The sequence below is a fragment of the Saimiri boliviensis genome, chromosome 19 (genome assembly GCF_048565385.1).
Source record: "Saimiri boliviensis isolate mSaiBol1 chromosome 19, mSaiBol1.pri, whole genome shotgun sequence".
Lineage (NCBI taxonomy): Eukaryota > Metazoa > Chordata > Mammalia > Primates > Cebidae > Saimiri > Saimiri boliviensis.
The window spans coordinates 32,088,383-32,103,460 of record NC_133467.1 but is presented as its reverse complement, the minus strand read 5'-3'; positions in this window follow the sequence as shown (position 1 = coordinate 32,103,460).

Below are 15,078 nucleotides of genomic sequence, written 5' to 3'. Positions count from 1 at the left end.
AGGAAATATTTGTGCAAAAATTATAGCCAAACCTAAACTAAGTAAGTTACTTTTAGTTAAATAATTTCAAAAGCAAAGAGTTAAATAATTTCAAAAGCAAAACTATAAACATTGCCTCAAATTTTTATAGGAAAAAAATTTTGAAAGATGGGTAAATGTGAATATGCTTCCTAAGATTGAGGATGTCATCTCCAAAAGTTAGAGTGCAGCTAAGTGTGCAGATTTTGAGGAAAAAAAAGTTTTCCACTCATTCACATTGAAACATAATAAAATCTGTACTTGGATAGGCATCTAAGAACATCCTAAACCATTTAAGTTTAAATTTGCTGTTTACTGCCAATTAGCAATGACGAAGACTAGTTCTGTCATCTTCTAGCTTTAGTCCGTGAGACCTAACCATGCCAGCCACACTCTCCTCTGATGACTGCTTTTCTGAACTTCCCTGACAATCCTACTCATTGTTGGTGATTTCAAGCTTGCACTGCAACTTGTCTTTACTCAAACAAGTCTACCTTGCCATTTGAGTGCAATCTATAAATGTTCATAATTTTGAGGGAGAAATGAATAATGACAGTAAAGTAGCAAAATTTGGAAATGTAGTTTTGTGTTCTTGAAACTAAGCAAATTAAATAGAGCTTTAGATAATTAATGCAACTATGGGAGAAATTTGAAATAAATTCTGGAATTAGTCTGTGAGAAAGAGAAAAAGATAAAAACAAGGTCCACAGATCCAGGCGCATATGTCAGGATCCGTGAGATTTTACCTCCTTTCTTCCCCTCTTGCATACACACCCTATAACCCAGGCAGTAGAGAACTGGGATCAATGATTGGCCCAGGGATGTGCACGTGGCCCAAACTAAACCAGACCAGATCACATGAACTTTCTAGAGCAAAGATGTAAGCTGTGAGCCTGGAAGCTGCCAGTGATCAGTTTCCAGCTACATAAAAGAACCAAGCATAAAAGGAAGAAGAGAAATGGAGAAAAGCAAAGGTGACAGAAAGCCCTGGCAGCATCCTTGAGGCCCAGCCACACATTTTTCCTCTTAGCAAATTACTACTTTGGACCTGTAGAGTCCTGATTTGTCTTATGGTGGTTTATGTTAGGGTCCCTCATAACACAACAAACAAAACATAATACAGAAAAAGAGCTCTCCTTTATCCTCTTGGTATCTATTTAATTCAGCACTTATAGAACATGTACTCTTTATAAGTCTCTAGGGTTTGCTTTTTTAAGTAGCCTCACTTACAAATTAATCTAATTAGATACGGAGCTCTCAGCTCTCAAAGCATTTACTAGCCAGCAAATAATTACTGCAGCAGCAATATTTGAGCTGGTTTTCAAGATGTGTAAGGAGTTTTCCAGTTGTGTAAGGCAGGGATATGCGTTCAGTCCAAGAAACACATACCATGCAAAGGCAGAGGCACGAGTCTGTAAGATGTTTGGGAACAGCAAATAACTCTCTATTTCTGAGGCTTAACGTATAGGGGGAAATTGAAAGAATGGAAAAATAGATAGCCGTAAACTCATAAAAGACTTTGAAGGACCTGCTAAGGGATTTGGATCGATTTATCCTCTAGGTCAGGATCTCTCCAAAAAGGAGTGAGCACAATCCAGGCAGGGACAAGATGGCTCCATGTTTTTATCTTTTTCTCTTTCTCAAGGAACCACCTTATCCCTGCCTGGGTTGTGGCAAGGACAAGAGACCACCCACATAATTCATTCAGGCAAGACCAGCTACATAATTCATAGGGCCCAGTGCAAAATAAAAACTACAGGGCCGCTTGTTTCAAATATTTAATCAATTCAAACTTGCAGCAGCAGAGCATTAAACCAAGTATGGTGCCTTTCTGTACACAACTACACAGGTCACACACTGAGAAAGTTGGCCTGCATCCTAGGAAGAAAATTCTGGAACCATCTTATATTTATTTTTATCACATTATTTCCTAATTTTTATTTATATGGCTGTCTTATAATGTACATAGGTATATTTTAATATGTCATTCACAATTAAATAAATATGTTTTAGCACATATATGTAATTTACCAATAAATGAATATATTTTAGTACATATCTATAATTCACAAATAAATGAATATATAAATATTTGTAGAGTGTGCCTAAAATTTATAACTGATAGTACATGTAATCAATCATTCTGCTCTCTTCCTGAGACTGGACCCAAATCCCCTGATGGAGAGAGTCTAGCTCTTTTGGCTGGAGTGTAAGGGGGAATAAGAAGAGAAGGTAAAAGAGAAAGAAGAGACAGAGAGACAGTGACAGAAGAAGGTAGAGAGAAAATCTAGCAAAGAGAGAGAACGAAACTGTGGCTCTCCTCACACTCTAATATCATTACAAAACATTTTTTAAAAGAGCACTTCTTTTAATTCAGTAAACCAAAAACCATCATAGTCATCAAATCTGACCTATCAATTAGCATCTCTCCTTCTTGGATTAGAGAGGATGAATAATAAGAAGAAAGAATAGTAAATATTTCTGCATTGCCCTGCTTGTATCATTTCTGCTGATCCATTGGGCTGAAAAGGATCCATGGTAAATTGGAGCCAAGGCTATTCTCCCCGAGAAAGACAATCAAAGCTAAACCAGGGATGTCCTGATCACTCTCTCATTTCCCCTTTTCAGTGCATCAGGCTGGAACCAATGAGGCTATTGCTCAGCTCACAGGAACTGCCTACGTAGTATTTCCCACAGAAGCTCATGCAGTGGGTTAGAATATTACACTAACTCAGAGGCCATGTATTCCAGGAATTGACTCTTTATCCTATGTTTTTAAAAAAAATGTTTAATATTTACTCCGCTTTTTAAAAGGAAAACAAAACGTAAATGCATATTACTACAAAAAAAAAAAAGAAGCCAATATGAAAAGACTACATACTATATGATTACAACTCTATGACAATCTGGAAAAGACAAAACTATGGAGACACTGAGAAAATCCATGGCTGCCACAAGTTAGCAAGAAGAAAGACATGAATAGACAGAGCACAGAAGATTTTTAGAGCAGTGACACTATTCCACATGATACTGTAATACCAAGAGCAAACCCTAACATACACTATGAAATTGGGGTGATAGTGACGTGTCAATGTAGGTTCAAGGGTTATAAAAAATGTACCACCATGGTGCAGGTTGTTGATAGTGGGGAAGCTGTTACGTGGAGAGACCAGGGCATATGGGAACTCTATTTTCTGCTCAGTTTTGTTGTGAACCTGAAACTTCTCTAAAAAATGAAATTTATTGGGCCGGATGTGGTGGCTTAAACCTGTCATCTCAGCACTTTGGGAGGCCGAGGCAGGTGGATTATGAAGTCAAGAGATCAAGAGCATCCTGGTCAACATGGTGAAACCCCGTCTCTACTAAAATACAAAAAATTGGCTGGGCATGGTGGCCCGTGCCTGTAATCCCAGCTACTCAGGAGGCTGAAGCAGGAGAATTGCCTGAACCCGGGAGGCGGAGGTTGTGGTGAGCTGAGATAGCGCCATTGCACTCCAGCCTGGGTAACAAGAGTGAAACTCCAGCTCAAAAATAAATTAATTAATTAATTAATTAATTAATTAAAAATGTATTATTTTTTAAAGCAAGATACATTTTTATAGAAAATGCCAATGATTTTTTTTTAACTACCTGTGATCCCTTCCCTTTCAAGAAAACCACATTAGACCGGGTGTGGTGGCTCCGGCCTGTAATCCCAGCACTTTGGGAGGCTGAGGTAGGTGAATCACAAGGTCAGGAGTTCGAGACCAGCCTGGCCAACATGAAACCCGTCTCTAATAAAAATACAAAAATTAGCCGGATGTGGTGGCATGCATCCATAGTCCCAGCTACTTGGAAGGCTGAGGCAGGAGAATCGCTTGAACCCAGGAGGTGGAGGTTGCAGTGAGCCAAGACTGCACCACTGTACTCCAGCCTGGGTGACAGAGCAAGACTGTGTCAAAGAATAGAAATAGAAAACCATATTAACACTTTAGTTTGACACTCTTTGGTGTTTTTCTAAGTCCATGCATACACATATATGTATGTATGTGTAGGCTTTCCTTATAAAAATGGGAAAATATGAGTATTAATACACTTTCTAATGGAAATGTAGCATAGGTATATGTCTATGTCAAAACATTCAAAGACACTATGAAGTTAACTTTATTGTAATCACCATGGTTGAGTCCTGTGAACTGCTCTTTTCACTCAATCTCATCCCATCCGCACTGCTGGTATGATGATAAGCTAAACACTACATTCCCCAGGATCCCTCATAGCTCACATTCTAGACATCAATCAGATTCTGTCAATTCAGTGAACTGACATGAAATGTGGAAGATGTAACGGTGGTGGGGGTCCTTTTCCTCCCCTCTATCAGGTAGTTTTGCCTGGCTAACAAGGCCATGAGAATATGAGATTTCCTTGCTGCCACGTACCAGTACTCATTCTCCAGAACCCTAGATCTTGGGAAATAGCTGCTACTGTTTCTTGATTCAAACTCTCTGCCTGAGACGGCAGCTATAGGATTATGTTCATGAAACTGGAATTTCTGTGGAGGCCTCAAAGTAGACATCAGTGTGTTGTTTCTTAATTCTTCTAGGAGTCATTTTATTCCCAGAGACCAACCAAGAGCCTACTTAATCTAGTTCTTATATTAATTTTGGCTGGACACAGTGGTTTATGCCTATAATCTGAGTGCTTTGGGAGGCCAAGGCAGAGGATCTCTTAAGCCCAGGAGTTCAAGGCTGCAATGAGCTATGATTACAACACTGCACTCCAATCTGGATGACAGAGTGAGACGCGATCTCAAAAAAGTAAAAATTGAAAACACTTAATTCTGTGTGAAATTATTTTCCACTTAAAATATTTAAAATAATTTCTCCTTTACATCGAATATTAACTGATACAATTCAATCACTTTAAAATTTTCATAATAAAGTAATAACAGAGTTCCTCCTCTGCCTATTTATTGTAACACAAACACAATCTTTTTCAATTTATTTTGCCTTTATACAAATCTACCTCTTATCTATCTCTTTGTCTACCTACCAACTCTATGTCCATACAAATAAAAAATGTTCTTGTGTTGCAAAATGGAATTATCCTGCACATACTAATCTGTGATTTGCTTTTTCCCCTGAGCATTTTTCTTGACTGGTACATGTATATCTAGTCTATTATTTTTAAATAGCTGCACAATATTTCATAGTATAGTGATAGCACAATTTATTCAATCATATTCAAAAATTTCCCTGTTGATAAATACATGTATTTTCCAAATGTTTGCCATTAGAATGTTGTAACAAATATCTTTTTACATATCACCTTAAGGACTTTGATCTTACTGTTGTAAGATAAATTTCTTTAAGTAGAATTACTGGGCCAAAGTATATGAGCCTTTCAAAATTTTAATAGATACTGTCAAATTAAATTCCAACAAGCTTCTACAAATTTACACTCCCAGCACAAATGCATGAAATGGCTTATGTCCCCATTAAACTAGTGATAACTGGATAGTAAAAAAAAAAATTGCCAATCTAATAACACAAAAAGTATACCATTGTTGTCTTTAGATTGCTTTTCTTAGATTACAAGTAAAATCAATGTTTACTGGCTATCTGCATTTTATTTGCTATGATTGTCCTTTCACATCTATACTTTGCCATTTTTTCCATCTTTTTGTAAGCACTTTAAGTATATTTAAGATATTAGCCCTTTGTCTGATACACATACACACATGTGAACACACACATACATGGAGAGAAAGAGAGGAAAGGAATATTCTTCCAGTTTGTCATTTGGTATTTGTTTTTGTTTATATTAACTTTGCCATCACAAGGTCTTTATGTAGCTGTGAATAATTGTGTTGCTTAGAAAAGCCTCCATGACTTCAAGATTTTACAAATATTTTCCTAAATGTTTTAATACTTTTGGTGTTTTGTTGTTTTATATATAAAGATTTAACCCATCAAATGTTTAGTTTTGTAGATTGTTAAAAGTTAAGATGTAACTTTATTTAAGTGGATAGACAACAGTTCCTGCACTAATTATTGTCTAAGCCATTCTCTCCTCCACTGAAATGAATTGCTATACTCTATATGTACATGAATCTGTCTCTGGATTCTTATTGTTTTCACTGATTTATTGTCAATTTCTGTTTTAATGCCATATTGATTTGATTCTAGTGGCTTTATACATATTAACTCTTGATATCTATTTTTAAAAATTCTCCCTATTATTATTTTTCTTTTCAAAAATTTCCTAGTATTTATTACATATTTATTCTTCAAAATCAATTTCAGATTTATTTTCTTTGATTAATGTAAGCTGTAAATTCGATTCAAATAATATTAAATGTATGCATTAATTCTTGGAATGATTGAGTTTTATAATATGAAGTCTCTCATCCAGGAAGATGACATGTCCCTCTAATTTATTCATGTCTTGTCCTTCAATAACACTCCCTTTTCCTTCATACAGTTTTTGTGACCCTTCTATTAAGCTTTTCCTTGAGAGATTGGCAGTTCTGTAGAGTATGACAAGCTAGCATGGGCTCAGGGCTCCTTCCCTTGAGCTCAACTCTGGAGAAGCCACCAAAGTGAGAGGGAAGTTGCTGGATTCTAATACCAAAAAAAAGATGGGGGAGAAATGCTTAGGAAGAACAGAGGTGACAGAACCCCGACATAACAGGAAAAAAGATTAGGGCAAAGGGAAAGCAGGTCCTATAACTGGAGAAGGGACTAGGAAGCCATTTCCTAATTGGCTTTTTTACTGTCTTTCCCACGTTGTCCTGTGAGGATTATTACCCATTTTATCAAGTGGGTTGGTGAGAAAAACTGAATCCCAGACCAGCACCAGCACCAGCGCAACTCACTTCAGGGAGATTCTAGCTGGCTTGAAATGCTCATAACCAGAAGTGCACAGAGTCTGGCCAATTACTAAGCATCCTCTTCTCCTCCCTCGCTCTCCAACCTCACCCATATAAGAATCAGTCACAACAGGGGAAGCCATTCTCTGGAAAACAGAAATTCTTGGGGCAGAGGAGTTAGGTGGGTAGGGGATCCCAAAGGACGGGGCTGTCTGGTAGCAGCAATGAAGTAAACAAAATAGTTTAGACCTTATTACAACACTAGAAGCTCTCCACACTGAGATCTACTCCATTCCCACTCCCAAACTCACCTAGAGGAGAACAAGCTGGAGCAAAGTACGTATGACCACCGAGGTACAGATGACCTGTCAAGGTAGAGGGTGCTATCATTAGAAATGCCTACTGGGGAGCCTAAACTTTCCTTTTGCCATAAGAAAATGCAAGGGTGCTTTAAAAAAAAAAAAAGAAGAAGAAGAAGAAAGAAAAAAAGAAAAAAGAAAAAAAAAACTTTAATCTCAAATTATTGAAAGCATTCCTCTTGACATTAGGAACACAAAATGGATGTCTACAGTTACCATTTTCTTTTAAGCAAAGGTACCAGACAGTAGAATGAAACAAAAAATGATTTAGGAGTCCATACTGAGATAAGTAAATGAATGAATAAATGAGGAGAAAATAAAACTTTTCACTTAACAGTAGAATGTCATTAATAAAGTAGAAGGAATGATGGAATTAGAAAGTGACCGTTTGATAAACTATCATAGGAATAATCAATCCATCCAAAAAACATAGATGGATGCCATAACTAGTGAGTGAAAGTCTGATAGGAAATGATACATTTACCTAGTCTTAAAGTATCTCCTTACTACATAATTATTAATTACAAGAAGTAAGTTTAAATGGAGAAAAACTGATAAAATCACTTTAATCTAATGATCAAGTAATGAGAAAAGTCGAAATTGTGTTCCTCTTGATAGAATGCAATGAGAAGAAAATAGCCCCAATTCTGTGACAATTCTGCCAAAAATTCATAACCTCAATCTGATCATTAGAAGGCATTAGATAAACCTGAACCAAGGAATATTCTGGCTACAACCTTCAGGTGTTAATATTTTTGAGAGTTAAAAAAAAAAAACTGGAAAGGATGAGGAAATGCTCTAGAAATCAAAGGTGACTAAAGAAACATGACAAGTAAATGCAGTGTATAATCCTGGTTTGTATCTTTTTGCAATAAAGGACATGATTGGGACAATTAGTGAAAGTTGAATGGAACATGGGAATTAGGTAATGGTGATGTATCAGTGTTAATTTCCTGATTTTGACGGTTGTATTGGGGTCATGTAGGAGAAGGTCTTTGATTGAATTACACACTAAGGTATTTGGGGGTGATGGGGCATCATGTCAACAAGTTACTCTTAAATGATTCATCGAGAATATTTATGTAAAGTTTCAGGATGACCACAGCTAATCTATGGAATTAGAAGTCAAAATAATGGTTACCTTTGGCTGGAGAACTGTGACTGGGAAGGGGTTGCAGGGCTTATCTGGTGTCTTCTAATGATTAGATTCAAGTTATGAATTTGGGGCAGAAATATCACAGAATTAGGCCTGTATTCTTCTCTTTACTAGAATTACTAGGTCTGAGTAATGGCTCCACAGGTATGTTTGGCTTGGGAAAATTCACCAATCTACATACTTGTGATTTCTGCATTTTTCTTATGTGTATTACACTTTAATTTAAAAACCAAAGAGGCCTTAGCCTCCTAAACATCAATAAATCAGCACGTGTTTAACACACACACACACACACACACACACACACACACACAGAGCAGAAATCTCCCTATCAAGAAGCTGATTGTGCTGCAACATTCTCTACATCCTTGAGGAAAATTCACCAGCATGTATACTGCTTCTTATTATGGAGACAGCATTTGAAATACTTGTATCTCTTTGAAAAATTTAGAGATCTGTAGTGGTCTGCAACTGTTAGATCTCTCCTGAAGCTACCTGATCCCCTAGCTATCCCATATATTCTTAATAATCTTTTAATTTCCATTTTCCTACCTGCTTTATTCACAGTAGCAAAGTGCTGAAATAAATGTGGACTCTGTCTCTGGACATTCCCTCCTTTCTCTAAGGAGCAAGCTATCTCACATTTATAACAGGCCATTCTGCAAGCAGAATTATGGTCTAACAACCCCTTGCTCTTTAAGTATTTTTCCATCCTCAGCAGAATCCAAAGCATTTCTTTGCTGTTGCTGCCTTCTCTGGAATTAATTAATTCATCAAATATTTATTGAGAACATACTATGAACGTATTCCATTCCAGAAACCAAGAATACAATAGGGAACAATGTCTCTACTCTCAAGGAATTTACAGTCTAGCAGAGAGGGCAAACTGTAAAGAAACAACAATTTTTTCAGATAGTGATATTTGGTTAGAAAACAGTAACAGGATTCTGATCTGAGACAGAATGATGTGAAGCCAGCCAGCCACATGCAGCTCTGAAGAAAGAGTGCTTCGGGCACAGAGAACATATGCAAAGGCCTTGAGCTGGAAGCAAAGCAAGTATATTGACACTCACTGCTATACAAGTTCCAGGTGACGGTGATTTTTTCTGAGGTGGGAGTGGGGATGTTGCTGTTTCTGATTTTACTGCTTATCCAAAGCATCTAAAGCTAGTGCCTGTCACATCACAGGCATTCGGTATCTATTTGTGGACGAAGTGATCAGACAAAATGGCAGAGGGGCTGGAATTCGAAGCGTGATGTTGTTGCAGAAGGAGCAAAAGTCAGAAAACACAGGGCCGCGAGGGCCAGGTAAAGGATCTGCAATTTATACAAAGCGCAGTGGGAACTTTTGCAGGTTTTTCATCAGAAGAGACTTGATCTTACTTACATTTGAAAAGATAATTCTCCCTGTTTGATGGAAATGCGGAAGCCTGAGTGGAAACACTTCTTTGAACCCAGTTTCCCGGCAAAGGGGCCGTTGACTCTAACTTAATGCTGCATGGTGAGTGCTTCCAGTCTTTGCTCTCAGGGGTCCAGCAGCAAACACTGTGTCCTGGACTCAGCTCCTCTCCAGCCACCACCTTTCCCCAGATTGAGAGTTTCCAGGCCCAAAGCAACTTGGGCTATTCAATGATACAGAAACCTTTCCTTCCTCTTTTCCTCGGAAGCAGGATCTGACGTGCTGCTTCTAATGCTCCACCTCCTTTTTCTCCCTGGCTCCTCCGTTCTTTTGAAGGGAGCCCTGTTGCTGCTGGGCTTTGAAAGCTGCAGCCAGCTACCCCTATAGATCCTGTTACTCTTTGTTTCTTTTTTTTTTTTTTTTTTTTTTTCCAGATAGAGTCTCACTGTCACCCAGACTGGAGTGCAGTGGTGCAACTTGGCTCACTGCAACATCCGCCTCCCGGGTTCAAGCGATTCTTGTGCCTCAGCCTCCTGAGGAGCTGGGATGACAAGCTCACGCCACCATGCCTGACTAATTTTTTTTTTTTTTTTTTTTAAGTAGAACTGGAGTTTCGCCACATTGCCCAGGCTGGTCTCGAACTCCTGGCCTCAAATGATCCACCTTCCTCAACCTGCTAAAGTGCTGACATTACAGGCATGAGCCACTGCACCCGGCCAGATCCTACTCCTCTTACCAGATTGGCCCGCTGTGGGGCCAATGTGGTCGGATCACAGTATCTTCCTTTTCTTTTGAGGAACTTTCCTTTCTCACTTCCGAGGAACCGGAAATGGAAAAGGGGAGTAAGATCTTTTAAGTGGATTTTTATCCTCCATACGTTTCTGATATCCTCCTAAAAATCTGAAAGAGTTTTCTGAGTACATGCCAAATTCTGAAGCTTCCTCACCCTCTCGCTGACTCTTCCGTCTGTCTCTCAATCAACCTCTTTCCTGCAGCCACAACGTTCTAGGTTTAGGCCTTTCAAGTTCTCCCCTTCTGCTTTAGCTTTGTGATAATTTCAATGATTTTTTTTTCCTCCAGCACAAGCTGACACATTCTCCCGGTACAATCAGGTGTTCCTTCTCCATTATCTACCCACTGGATGGATCCCTTCACCACACTGAGGCTCTGGGTAATCGAAATCGCGATCACTAACAATAACATTAGTCATAAAGTATAGATAACATGCATTGAGCATTAGCTTGTGCAGTGAAGTGGGTCCTGTATTATCCCCCCATTTAAAAGATGAGGAAACCTGAAGAATAAAGCATTTAAGTCATTTACTTAAGGTCACCAAGACATTATAAGATGAAACCAGGATCTGAGCTCAGTTAGTCAGATTATCTTAACCCTTGGGGGTGAGATGGAGCAGGAACCCCACTTAGGAGCCTGCCAGCCCCCATCCCTCACCCATGTGTGAAAATAAAGGAAAATATTGAGCTCCTTCAAGGGAAATTCCATGTATCTAGCTAGCCCTGAGAAGTAAATAAACAACTTGATAAGCAAGAAGGCAACAGTAGCTTAAAGCAATAGCCAAGGAAATTAGAATCACAGGATGTTTTGGTTCCCCTATAGAAACTAAAAATAACGTCGTAACATATGTTCCAGAGTTGTGTTTCAGAAACCCAACTCCCCCACCAAATGCCATTATCTGAGGTCTCTGTGCCAGTGGATGGCTCAGTGCCAGTAGATGGAAAATGCCATCTTCCTCAGATGACCTCAGATAGCAGGGAACCGGTCACTGAACACTGACTGCTGCTCTTTGTCCTAAATTTCTTCCTGAGACGTCTGAAGAAAGTCATGCCCACAGGCCAGAGCTCAATACTTCTGCTGACTTCAAATTTTTAGACAAAGCTTAACCAATCACATATCAGAACATTTTTGAATTCACCTATGATCTGCGGCCCCTCTTTAGGCTAAACCACTGTATGGCTTCCATGTATTGATTTATGACTTTGCCTGTAATCTCTGCCTCCCTGCCTTTAAAAGCCCTTACATGTAAGTCATCAGGATGTTTGGGCCTTAGATTCTCCTTGCTTGGCATCCTGCAATAAAGGCTTCACTTTCTTCCACTGCAAATCCTGCTGTCAGCATTTGGTTTTGCTGCACCAAATGGGCAGAGCCAAGTTTAGTTGAGTGACAAGGGTAGATAGGAAAGGTAGGCTTTAAGAAACTGCAAATGAGCCATACAGATTGTGCCTTCAAAGTCCCTCTTTGACCCCAAACATAGTAAAGCATAGAGAGGAACAGGATCTAGTTCTGACTTTTAGACCCCAGCAGCAACAACACACAAAGACCCCATGTATCGGGACTCAGTTTGTCTCGAAGAGAGCCTGCCCCAGCTCCTGGAGAACTTCACAAGGTTTAGAGTTGGAGCTCCAGGACAAGTCTGCCCTGGCTCCAAAAGTAAACCCATCCCTGATGATGAAAGACTCTCTGCACTCTCTGTGGGAGGCTGCCCGCTACACAGTTACTCCTCTTACAAGTCGGAAGTCCTGCCCAGGCTCCACTCTGGCTGTTTGCAGGTGGAGAATCTCTCCATAGAGCAGCTTCCCTCTCTCTTTATGCTACTCTTAGAGTTTTGAGGAAATAAATATCACCTCTGCCTGTTTAGAATAAACCGTGAAATAAATACTTGAATAAGACTCACAGCATCAGCTTGGTAGCTGGCAATGCTGCATTTGAAGGACCCAGCTCAGACCTGAAGGGAACACGGCCTTCCTGAAATTTTTCCCCTGCAGATCTAAGCTTCAGGACAGAACTGCAATGAGAATCTCCATTTGCTTCATACCTGGTGAAGAATGAAAGATCTCAGAGCCCCAGAGATAGCTGTCATGTGTAGGTGACCTTGGACCTCTTTGCTGTAAACCAATGTATATCAGATGTGGGACATGCCACTAGTCCCAAGGAAAGGAGCTAGCCAGACGAAAGGGAAAACTTCCTGGACTATTGTCTTCTCCAAATGAACACAAGACCTGATCTTGTCTGATGGCGCTGCTGTTGTTAACTGTGTCTTCCCCAGCATTCTGAGTCATCCCTTCAAGAGAGACATAAAGACACAAATACGAAAAAGTGCACCTGGGAGAGTCTGTGACGATCAGCAGAAATTGATGGAGGTGGGGAATGTGTTAGTTCATTTTACATTGCTATAAAAGAATACCTGAGGCTGGGTAATTTATTTTTTAAAAAAGGGGGCTTAATTGGCTTCAGTTCTTCAGGCTGTACAGGAAGCGTGGTGCCAGCATCTGTTTTTAGGGAGGGCCTCAGAAACCATGGTGGAAGACAAAAGGGTGTCAGTTTGTCACATGGCGAGAACAGGGGTGAGAGGGAAAAGAGAGATCACAGTCTTTTAAACAACCAGATCTTGTATGACCAAACTGAGCAAGAACTCACTCATCCCTAAGGCAATGGCACTAAATCACTCATAAGGGATCTGCCCCCATTATCCAAACATGTCCCACCAGGCCCCGTCTCCAACACTGGGAATCATATTTCAACATAAGATTTTGAGGGGACAAACCTCCAAACCATTTCAGGGGATCATTTCAAAGGGGAGTTGAAAGAGGCCAATCTTGGGGCTGAATGATTCAAAATTCCTAGCATTCCCTAAGTCCATCAGCCAGCTTTCAAAGATTCCCAGGGAGCCTAGTTGTAGTCAGGCAGGCAGAAAGAAGACAAAAAGAACGCACCCCTCAAGCTGCATTTGAATAAATAGCGAGACTAAAAAGTACTAAAATATAAAAGAAAATTACCTAAAGCATCCAAAAAACGTATGTCAAAAAAATTTAAAGATTAATCACAGGAAAATTTAGATAACTTTAGATAGTAACTGCACTAAACTTTTAAGTAAATTGAAGAAAAGAGACATGATAAAAAATAGTTGGGGAAAAAACCATACTAAAGCTAAGAAAGAATTTAAGGAAACTCAAAAAGCATTGCAGAATTTTAAACGGCATTACAAAAAGTAAGGATCCCAATATGCAAAGCAGAAAATAAATCAGTAATATGGAAGAGAGATTTGAAAAAAATAAAAGTGTAAAATATAAGGATGCAGGACATAGAAAAAAGTAACCCGAGTGATGATAAATAAGAAAAAAAATATAAAAGTTTCACCTAATGAAGATAGGTCAGCCTGAAGAAAGAAAATACAACAAATTAAACAACAACAACAAAATATATCTTAGATTTCTTGAATCTTCAAATACAAAGGATTAAAAAATTAAAGAGAATTCTAATTTATAATGATCACATCCTTATGGTGAGGGCAGAATGCTGGGAAAACTCTATTCCTGTGTTCCTTCGTTAATACAATAAAGCACAATAAACTATGGTAGGTATATGGATAATGGCAAATGAAAATATCGGCAGAACTATAGTTGGACACACGCTGTCTTTTTTAGGAGAAAAAGCCTGGCTCATTTCCTCTTAGACAGACATAAAGGTAACAGCTCTCAGCTCTGGCGGAACATTGGAATCACTTGAAGAGCTTTCAACACATGGATGCTTGGGTCTCACCTCCAGGAAATCAGATTTCATTGGCCTAGGATGTAGCCTGGTGATTCTAAGCCATGAATGGGACCTTCTGCTCTACACTGGCCCTTGTGTTGATGAAAGCAGAGTGAAGAAAGAAGGGAAATACAGGACCCTCAGGGTGAGAGAGTCACATATGCAGGACAAAAAGACCTCAGAGCCAGAGTCAGGGAAATGTCAGGTGTAATCCCAGGAGGAAACTTTGGGACATGCAGCCGGGCCTCAGGGTCACAGCTGGGGCTTGGTGAATGGTTCACCGTGCACTTCATATGTCAGTGTCTGCCAGTCAAGGACATTAGGACTGAAGGCCGCGCCAACATAGACGGCGTTAATCTCATCTGGCCGTCCAATCTAATATCTAATCTCACAAAGTCCCACATGTTCACATCTCCAGTGTCTCCCACCAAGGACTAGTTTGTGTCAAAGCTCCCATCGAAGGAATCCTGCTCCTGCCCCAGGATGATGCTTGCCTCTGCCCCAATAGTGTATCCTTTCTTCAGACTCCTCCTCACCAAGGGCTTCCCATCCATCCAGAACTCCATAACCCCTGAGGCGGACTCCATCTTACACGGAGGTACACAGTGCAGGAGAACTCCTAAGAGGCTTGAAAACTATCCCAATTCCACCCATGGATGTGCTGTAGCCCCCAGTTTTTTCTTTAGAGAGGAGGATTCATTATCTAGTCCTCATGGCTTAAGAAAAAAAGGCTATGTTCACAGGTCAGGTG